The sequence below is a fragment of the Antedon mediterranea genome, chromosome 5 (assembly GCF_964355755.1).
Source record: "Antedon mediterranea chromosome 5, ecAntMedi1.1, whole genome shotgun sequence".
Classification (NCBI taxonomy): Eukaryota; Metazoa; Echinodermata; class Crinoidea; order Comatulida; family Antedonidae; genus Antedon; species Antedon mediterranea.
In genome coordinates this window covers 21,177,077-21,187,676 of record NC_092674.1, presented here as the reverse complement: position 1 = coordinate 21,187,676, position 10,600 = coordinate 21,177,077, and positions in this window count along the sequence as shown.

Here is a 10,600-nt window from a genome sequence, read left to right as displayed (position 1 = left end):
GGTGCTTATTCGAGGGATATATTCGTTAAATTTTTTAGTTTTAATAATGGTAACATTTATAATCAAATGAAATCCTCTAATAGATATGAAAAGTGAAAAAGAATAACAAATGCTTGGTAAATTGTAGATAACAGTGCGGTGAATTCTACTACAAATAGTATAATTGTGTTATTATAAATATGTGGATGGACGTTTATTAGATAGTTGGGTTGGGGGTGGGAGGGGGGGGGGGGGAGGTTATTATTCAAAGTGATGTTTTATTGGAGAGGCGTTTATTCAAATGAATACCATCCTAATAATTATTAATACATTATTTAATTTAATCATCTTTTGAAACTAACTGCCGTGACAGAGTGGGCCCAAGAAAGAAGACATGGGCAGACATCTCGGTCCTAACGGGACACAGGAAGATAGCCTACAGTTATTCCTGCAAGCTTACTCAATAAAACTAAGCTATCGGGATTTCACTCGAAAAATGTCTTATCATCAAATCTCCCTATGTAATTTTATAATACTATTCCCCACAATATATTCTGATTCTTTATGGCGTATATTTAATTTGATCTTTATTAATTTGCAGTATAATTCCTATTATTTAACTACTGTACCTTCACACATCCGCGCGGTATCTATATATAAATTTACGTAAGGGCAAAATTCGATAAATCGCGGTTTATTTCTAGAATTTTTACTCGATGGTATATAAAGTTGGTTCATACTTTCGGTACTGATTTTAACCACCTGATGTAACCCTGTTTACTAATTAAATTGAGTTAGATAATTAGTTATTGACGATTAAAACGAATTTAGGTTCAACGATTTGCCCCAAATAGGGGTGTTTTCCGATTGTGGTATACACTGTCTAATGGATGTCCAACTTGAAAAATACCCGCACACAATAATACGAGGACGCTTCGCATTTTCCTATCTCCTCCTACGATAATTGTTTTTAATAGCTGAAAACCGGTTGAATTGCTCGAGTACAGCATCATAATGTTGAAGACAGGCCGATTTTCTTAAAAAAATACTATTTTGATAGATTTAATTTACGTTTTTACAAATGTATTGATTTGCGATGAGTGGAACATTCCAATCTCTCAGTCTGCCAGTTTGGTTTAACACAAGTAGGTAAATTTATGAGCCCTTGAAGAATAAACTTGCAATACTTTGACAATACAGTACTGCAAATACCTATTAACCATTTTTGGTCGTCATTTGAATCGAACATTTCTTACTGTTAGATGTAAAAAAATATATACAAATAAACTTTATTACTGTGATTGTGGGAAGGCTCTACTGTTAGATATATAAACACGTGATATACAAATAAACTTTATTACTGACAGTTGCTTCTCAACGTTTGCATTAATTAATAATTACAAAAAATATAAACATCGTAGTGGTGTATCGTTACATGTACTTTACTATTTCAATCGACTATGACAGTGACAGTTTTAACAAAGTATTAAATCGCAAATGTTTTACTATATTTAGTCACCGTGGTATATTATTTAAAGGCCTATAAAAATGAAAACAATATTTCGTTACTGACGTGGATAAAGAATATATTTAAAAATTGTTCCTCTTTGTACCTATCCTCTTTCCCATCCCTCAACCCTAATTGGGTTTCTTTAAATGAATAAACAATTTGGACTCATTTTGTGGTAAGTTTCTCTTTCGGAAGTAATTCCCAGGGTGCTAATTTTGGTTGACTAAATAAATCATTTTACTTATTCGTTTCTGTAAACGACAATGTATTATGTCCTGCGGTACGTGCATTTGAAATCGCCATTTTTTTTACCCTGAAATTACTGTGTATTCGAGAACCATCTGTGGGCGCGTCACGACCTAGATGGTACGCGAGCGAAATAAACAAAAAACTGAAATGGATATATCTGATTTTTTTTTCGTCTTCAAAAGGGACACTGTATTGATTGATGGAAAGTGCCTGTTTCCAGTCACCTTTAGGGTCAAATCTATTATTTTAACTGCTCCCTTGTGTATAAAAGAGAGAAAATATTTGAAACCAGGTTGTTGCAGTGAACTTATCTTAAACCCGGAAATTACTTCGACCGGGAAGAATTGAAATTGAGATGAAAATCTAATGTTGAAATCAAAAATTGTGTTAAAAAACTCTTTATAACATCTTCCTAAGATAGAAATATGGAACAATAGCGTCGCCGTGAACACTAATGTTATCAAATCCACTGTATTGATTGATGGAAAGTGCCTGTTTCCAGTCACCTTTAGGGTCAAATCTATTATTTTAACTGCTCCCCTGTGTATAAAAGAGAGGAAATATTTGAAACCAGGTTATTGCAGTGAACTTATCTTAAACCCGGAAATTACTTTGACCGGGAAGAATTGAAATTGAGATGAAAATCTAATGTTGAAATCAAAAAATTGTGTTAAAAAACTCTTTATAACATCTTCCTAAGATAGAAATATGGAACAATAGCGTCGCCGTAAACACTAATGTTATCAAATCTACGTTTCGCGGTACATCTCAGATAGATAAGGTAGGTATCCAAGGCGGAGATTTGTACCGACGTTTTTGCATTGTGCTCGCCTATGTCAGAATTAACCATAATTAATTTTATATATAGATACTCGTGACTGTTAGATTCGACATGTTGAATGCGCTTGCCCTGTGTGGCACAGATCTATTACGAAAATGACAAAACTATACTATATTTCTTTCTTATATTCTTGGATATATCTAAATGTTTTGGTACGATCGATCACTCAGTTCTTGTATATAAACTTGATAAATACGGTTTAGTAATTGTCGGCGCAACGGTAAAATAAAACAACTACTAAATGTATACAGTAAACTATACAATTTATTCCAAGTGAATCAAGTGAGGATTCTCAATAAATAGATAAAATATACAATATACAATATTTGATAAGACAGAGCAATAAACGGTGTAGCTAAGATGCTGGTTGAGAAAAGAGTGTGTTAATAATGTGGTCAGTGCATGGTAATATTGGGCTTGGCCCATCTCATCTGACCAATTAGGATTAAGAGAATTAATGTGGTTTTCTGTTAGAGTCATTAACATTCTTAAAATCCATTAGCTAGAAAAGTGAAGGTAACAGGAAGGTAACCTGTCAATGTGAGGTTAAATAAAGAGATATATAGAGGATGTATAAATAATCAAATTAAAAGTAAATGTTGAATTGTTTAAAAGCTATGTGGTAGGTCTGCTACAGGAGCCCCCTTCCAGTGAAAGAATTAATGATAGAACGAGACAAAACGTTGAGGGAAATGAACATGTCTACTAGAACGAGTAGTACGGGGAGGGGTTGCCAAAATGGGTGACGGGTTGGTTGGTTTGACTAGGGGTGATGCTTGTAGCTTGGGAGTGAGGGTTTGCTCTTGGCTTTTAAATATATCAGTATCCAAATGAGCTACCTTTAAGCGATCAATACTGACTGTGTCCTGTCGACCATTTAGATCGAGAACAAAGTGTTTGTCTGTTCGACTTAATACCTTAAATGGACCATCATATGGACGTTGTAAGGGTTTTCGAACAGAGTCCCTTCGCACAAAAACATGGGTACAATTAAATATTTCTTGATTGATATAGGATTTACGGTTAGAGTTGGTGCGGGTAGGTGTGGGACGTAGTTTACTCATATTATCACGCAATCTATCAATATAATTAGAATAATCACAATGTTCAGAGTTTGAATTAAAGAATTGTCCAGGTAATCTTAAAGTGGTGCCATAAACAAGTTCAGCTGCACTATGACCTAGATCAGCCTTAAGGGCTGTACGAATGCCTAAAAGTACTATAGGTAAATGTTCTGTCCATTTAGTGTGATCATTATGTGCTTTGAGAGAACCCTTCAAATGTCGATGAAAACGTTCTACAAGTCCGTTCGCAATAGGATGGTAGGCAGTTGTATGAATGTGCTTAGTTCCTAGTAAGTTGGCGAGTGAATGAAATAATGCAGATTCAAATTGTCTTCCTCGATCTGTTGTAATGGTTGAAGGTATTCCGAATGAAGCGATCCATCGATTGACAAATGCGTGTGCGACAGTATCGGCTGTGATATCCGGAATAGGTACGGCTTCGGGCCATCGAGTAAAACGATCGATAAAAGTGAGTAAATAAGAAAAACCATTTGACGGAGGGAGAGGTCCAACAATATCTATATGTACATGGTCAAAACGGGCGTCAGGTGTAGAAAAAGTAGAGAGTGGCGAAACGGTGTGCCGGTGTACTTTGGAACGTTGACATTGAATGCATGTTTGAGACCATCGTCGTACATCACGATTGATTGCTGGCCATACGAAACGGTCAGTAATTAAACGTTGTGTTGCTCGTATACCAGGATGTGATAGCGAATGTAGAGTGTCAAATATTATGCGTCTGAATTCTTGTGGGATATATGGAAGTGGATTGCCTTTGGAAATATCACAAAGAATTGTAGAGTCAGAAGTTGGAATTGGAAAGTTTTGAAATTGTAGTGAAAACGGTGATTCAAGTAGCTTGTGCAATTCATCGTCATTCTTTTGTGCAGCAGCAATAAGACTAAAATCAACAATGTTAGTTGTGTTGTGACTGAAAGTATTAAGTTCGATTCGCGACAATGCATCAGCTGCTGCATTAGCTTTTCCACTCACATGGCGTATGTCCGTTGTGAATTGAGATATGAAATCGAGATGACGGATTTCGCGTGGCGAGTGACGATCTGGTTTGGCGAGTAAAGCATACACAAGTGGCTTATGGTCAGTAAAAATATGAAATGAGCGTCCTTCAAGTGAATGACGAAAATGTTTAACTGAAAGGTATGCCGCCAAAAGTTCACGACCAAATGTGCTGTATCGCGTCTGCGCTGGTTTCAACTTCTGTGAGAAAAATGAAATAGGTTGCCAATTGTTGTCAATGCATTGTTGTAGTATACCGCCTATGGCCACATCCGAAGCGTCAACCATGATACTTAAAGGTGCATCTGGCTGCGGATGGGTGAGAAGTGTAGCACTTGTGAGGGCGACTTTAATATTATTAAATCCCAATAAAGCTGCGTCGGTCCATACCAGATCCTGTTTCTTACCTGCCCCAACAAGTAGAGCTGTGACAGGTTGTAAAATCTGGGCACACTGCGGTATAAATCGCCTATAAAAGTTAATAAGTCCAAGGAATTCACGTAGTTTGCGTAAAGAAGTTGGTTGTGGAAAGTTTTGTATCGCTTCGACCTTTACTTGAAGTGGTCGGACACCTTGCGAATCAACATGATGTCCAAGAAACTCGAGTGACGAAACTCCAAATTGGCATTTCGCTGGGTTGAGAACAACGCCATACTCATTAAGACGTGTGAATAGTTGATGAAGATGAGTTTCGTGTTCCTCGGCGTTGGAACTTGCAACAAGCAGGTCGTCGATATAAGCGTAGCAAAAATCCAATCCACGCGTTACCTGATCAATAAAACGTTGAAAAGTTTGAGCGGCATTGCGGAGGCCAAATGGCATTCTAACAAATTCAAAAAGTCCAAATGGTGTAGTAATTGCTGTCTTATGAACATCAGCAGGTTCAACTGGTATCTGATGGTAAGCTCGGACGAGATCAATCTTAGAAAATATAGTGGATCCGTGCAGAGATGCTGTAAAATCGTGCATGTACGGGATAGGATACCGATCTGCAACAGTAGCATTGTTCAATGCTCGATAATCCCCACAGGGACGCCAATCCCCAGGAGTTTTCTTAGGCACCATATGTAAAGGTGATGCCCAGTTACTTTTAGAGGGGCGTATAATTCCAAGCTGCATCATGTGTTCAAATTCATTTCTGGCTGTTTTGCAGCGGTCATGTGCGAGCCGTCGAGGATGTGACGAAATTGGTGGACCATGGGTCTGAATATGATGTGTCACATCGTGTTTTAGCGACGCTTCCTGATAACAAGGGCGTGTAATGTTTGGGAATTTTGTAAGAATGTAGTCCCAATTGGACTTAGCCTCAAGGGTGGTAAATATAAGACCGAGAGGCGAAGTTTTGGAGGCGACACCTTGAATACTCAGGTTGGTGGTAGTGTCAATGAGTCGTCGATTATTCATATCGACTAACAGTCCAAAATGTCTTAAAAAATCAGCCCCTATGATGGGGTGTGTGACGTCTGCGACAACAAATAACCATTGAGATGTTCGTCTCAAACCTAAGTCTAAGGTTACAGAGCGATGTCCATAAGTGTTGATAGATGTATTATTTGCGGCAGTCAAAGTAGACTCTTGTCGCCTATGTAGACGCTCATGGCGAGTAGGTGGAACAACGCTAACTTCTGCCCCAGTGTCTATGAGGAAACGTTGTTTGGATAATTGATTAACAATAAAGAAAAGGCGACTTACGAATTGACGGCCAGCAACATTCGTCGCATTTAGTTGTCGGCGTTGGAGTTTTCCGAACACGGCGGATTGCATTTTCGAGCATTTACTCCAAATTTTTCATGGTACCAACAGAGTTGAGGAGTGTTGTTTGAATGTTGAGCTGAGCGATTGGTACTGTTAGGTTGAGCAGGAGATGAATGCCTACCACTCGATCGATTTCGGTGTCGACTTGTGCTGCGACTTTGATATCTGTTGTGCCGTCGGTCAGATTGCAAGGAATTAACTTGCGTCGACAGTTGTTGAATCTGTTTTTGCAGGTTTTCAAGGGTCGCAGACAAGGAGGGTGTATTGTCCGTGTGTACTGCCGATACACTTGTTGGCGCAGTTGCAGTTACAGATACTTCAATAATTTTGTCAGCCAATGATGTCAAGCTTCCCAGGTCCAACTCATCCTTGGTTGAAGCTAGGATAAGCTGTACATTAGTTGGGAGGCGACTTAAGAATAGTTGTTTCATAATTGAAGATTCAAGTGGCCTGTCGCCTAAGAGTTGTAACATCCGTCGGTATAATTGCGACGGTTTCCTATCCCCCAACTCCTCGGCCGTCAGGAGTTGGCGGAGGCGCTGTTGGTCGGAGTCAGTTGTCCGACGTATTAAGGTATCTTTCAAGTTCACATACCTGTTATCAGTAGGCGGGTTGAGAAGTAGATCCCGAACTTCCTGCGCAATTTCAGGTTGCAATGATCCGACTAAGCAAGCGTATTTTGTAGCATCTACTGTAATCCCACGCGTTGTGAACTGTGCTTCCACTTGGGTGAACCACAATATCGGATCATTGGGCCAGTATGGAGGCAGTTTCAACGCTACCGAAGAAATTGGCCTGTTGACGGTTGCTGCGTCAGGAGCGGGCACCACAGGTTGTTCCTGGTGCTGGGGTTGTGCTGGAGGTTGCGGTAGCTGTCGTTGTTGCTGTTGTCCTTCCATTTTAAGTTAAATTCGGTATAAGAAAGTCGAGGGTCACCACTTTAGTAATTGTCGGCGCAACGGTAAAATAAAACAACTACTAAATGTATACAGTAAACTATACAATTTATTCCAAGTGAATCAAGTGAGGATTCTCAATAAATAGATAAAATATACAATATACAATATTTGATAAGACAGAGCAATAAACGGTGTAGCTAAGATGCTGGTTGAGAAAAGAGTGTGTTAATAATGTGGTCAGTGCATGGTAATATTGGGCTTGGCCCATCTCATCTGACCAATTAGGATTAAGAGAATTAATGTGGTTTTCTGTTAGAGTCATTAACATTCTTAAAATCCATTAGCTAGAAAAGTGAAGGTAACAGGAAGGTAACCTGTCAATGTGAGGTTAAATAAAGAGATATATAGAGGATGTATAAATAATCAAATTAAAAGTAAATGTTGAATTGTTTAAAAGCTATGTGGTAGGTCTGCTACAACGGTTTCAGTGAAAAATGTTTTAAATTGGTTTGTACTGCAACAATAGAAAATCTAAACTGAGAGATATTAACATTGGTGTTCCGCAAGGAAGTGTCCTAGGGCCCATTCTTTTGGATGTCTAGAAAACTCAGATCTCAGATATATCTGACTTTTCTAGATCTAGAAAACTCAGATATCTGACTTTTCTAGATCTAGAAAACTCAGATATCAAGATCTGAGTTTTCTAGACACCCCATTCTTTTTCTTCTGTTTATTAATGATATTTCTCGCAGTCTGTTATAAATGGAACTTGCAGCATTTTTGCTGATGATGTTGTTGTGTATACTACTGGTAATTCAACTAAGTCTGTAAACGATTCTCTACAAATAATCATGAATAATGTTAGTGAATGGTATAATAAAAACCACCTCTCAATCCCTATACAGACAAAACTAAGGTCATGTTACTCAGTAACAGTCGTTCAGTAGATAATAACCAACTGGATATTAAAATTGGGCCCACCAAAATTGAACAAGTTGATAGTATAAGATATCTTGGAGTTATTATAGATGAATTACTGCTAACGTGAAAACAGAATACCCAGTCTATCAGTAAAAATATTGAGTATAAAATTACAATGTTGAGTAAAATGGCGGGATGTCTAAATAAATCATTATTAGAACGTTGTTTTTGAGTACCATACAACCTTGTAGTGACTATGCGATAACTGTTTGGGGAAATACCCCTGAGCAAAACAAGAATATCTTCATATAAGAGCGGCTCGCAATGTTACCAACATTTTGATTTTGTTGACGTGAGGAGTGATGACACAATTCAGGATCTTTCCTGGAAAACATTTGAAGAGAGAAGAGATTTTTATCTAGCTAGTCTAATGTGTAAATGTATCCAACCAGATTGACAAATAAAATTGAACTAATTGGGAATGTACACACCCATTCAACTTAAATATTGTTATACCTCATTATACCTGTAGCAAAATGGATTCGTCTTTTAAAGTTGCAGGCGGAAAAATATGGAATGACTTGCCAGCAGATTTAAAGCTAGATACAGATCTCATTTCTTTTCATAACATTTAACTGCCAGTTTATAATTTTTGTTGCTATTATTATTAATTGTAATTGTATAAGATTAAATTTGTATTCGTTTTTGTCGACAGTACCAAAATGCAAACAAGTATATTTCTATACTTGATTGTGTATAATCCTGTATAAATATGTTGTTAAATAAGTAAATAAATAAATTTCATTCATTTTTCATTTAGTCTTTATTTCGTAATCAAATGTAAATATACAGATACAAAGCTCTTTAACTAATATACATAATAAAACAATACAATAATAATACAACATCCCATGGACCACAAACTAGTAAAAATCCCCAGTTTGCATCCATTTCTGAGCCGTAAAAGACATTTCTCATAATGCACATAACCAGGATATTATTAGAGTGGTTGACTCTTAGTGAGAAACCATAAATATAGATTTTCTGATGTTTTCTTTAAATGATAATATACCATTACTAACAAACATAGCTGATGCACTATTATGTCGTGGTAAATTAAGTATCATACGCAAATAGTAAATATAATTAATGATGTCAACAAAGATTTATGCACCATTTATGAATGAATAGAATTGTTCAAATTCAAGTCAATTTTCCAGTTATGCACCAATAAAAAAATGTTTATCTTGAAAAATATAGGAAAAACATCCTCTCCATTAAACAGTCCATATCATGCATTTAAAAGGTCAATAGTGACACTTTTTGCAATTTTTTAAATATTGAAGACGATTAAAACTATATATTAAGACTTGTGGGAAGTGATATAAGATTTCCTAAATCGACAGGAACACATTTTACAAACAGTTCGCACCTTGTCAAGATCAAACAAAGTTATGCTACAGTTACACGCTCAGTAGACTTGCCCTAAGTCTGTACTCATTGTCTTGTTTTTTTTAATTATTTTATTTTTTTTATATTTATTATTTTTATTTCGATTTTTGACTGAAAATACCAAGCTCAAGTAGTATACGTTTAAAACGCCATATTATGTGCAAAAATATTTATCTTTTTACTAAAATTAAAACAAAACTCCGTCTGGAACCCAGATTACACGCTCAGATATGATGAGAATTTATAGAAAATACACATTTTTTTTTTGCATTTTGGATATGAACAAGAATACCTTGACAATTTAATCTATAAGATCATTACATTCAACTTTTTACACTAATATTCAAACATTGTATATTCTATTTCCAAAAAAAAGAAACATTTCAGCTAAAGCCGAAGTATAGAATGATAAACTTTCTTCTTTTGGGGAGTGTGGATGACTATTTTTGATTTCACGATGAATCGGGAAATTAACTTATGACACCATGTTTTAGTTTAATAATGTTTAATAACTTTTTCAAAATAAAAGAATGAATGACAAAAAATCAAACAAAATCCTTTATAATTATCGTTTTTTATTATTTTTTCTCATAAACATTTTGATTCATGATTTGGTATTATTGTTATACCTGTAGATGTAAATTGATTGTGTAATATTTTTAGCTTCTATTAGGCCTACATTATGTTCCTAATATTTTGAGACATGGATAACTGATTTAAATTAGTGTTTCATATTTAATGGCTATATTATACTCACTATGCCGAGCCACCAAGAACCAATACAGCCATATTGTGGAAATGATTTCCCCAATCATACATCTGATTTTTTGTTAATGATATCGGAAGTTATGTCAGGCCTTTGAGCTAGCCTATAATGCGATAATGCCTCATGTATGAATTATTGATAGATACA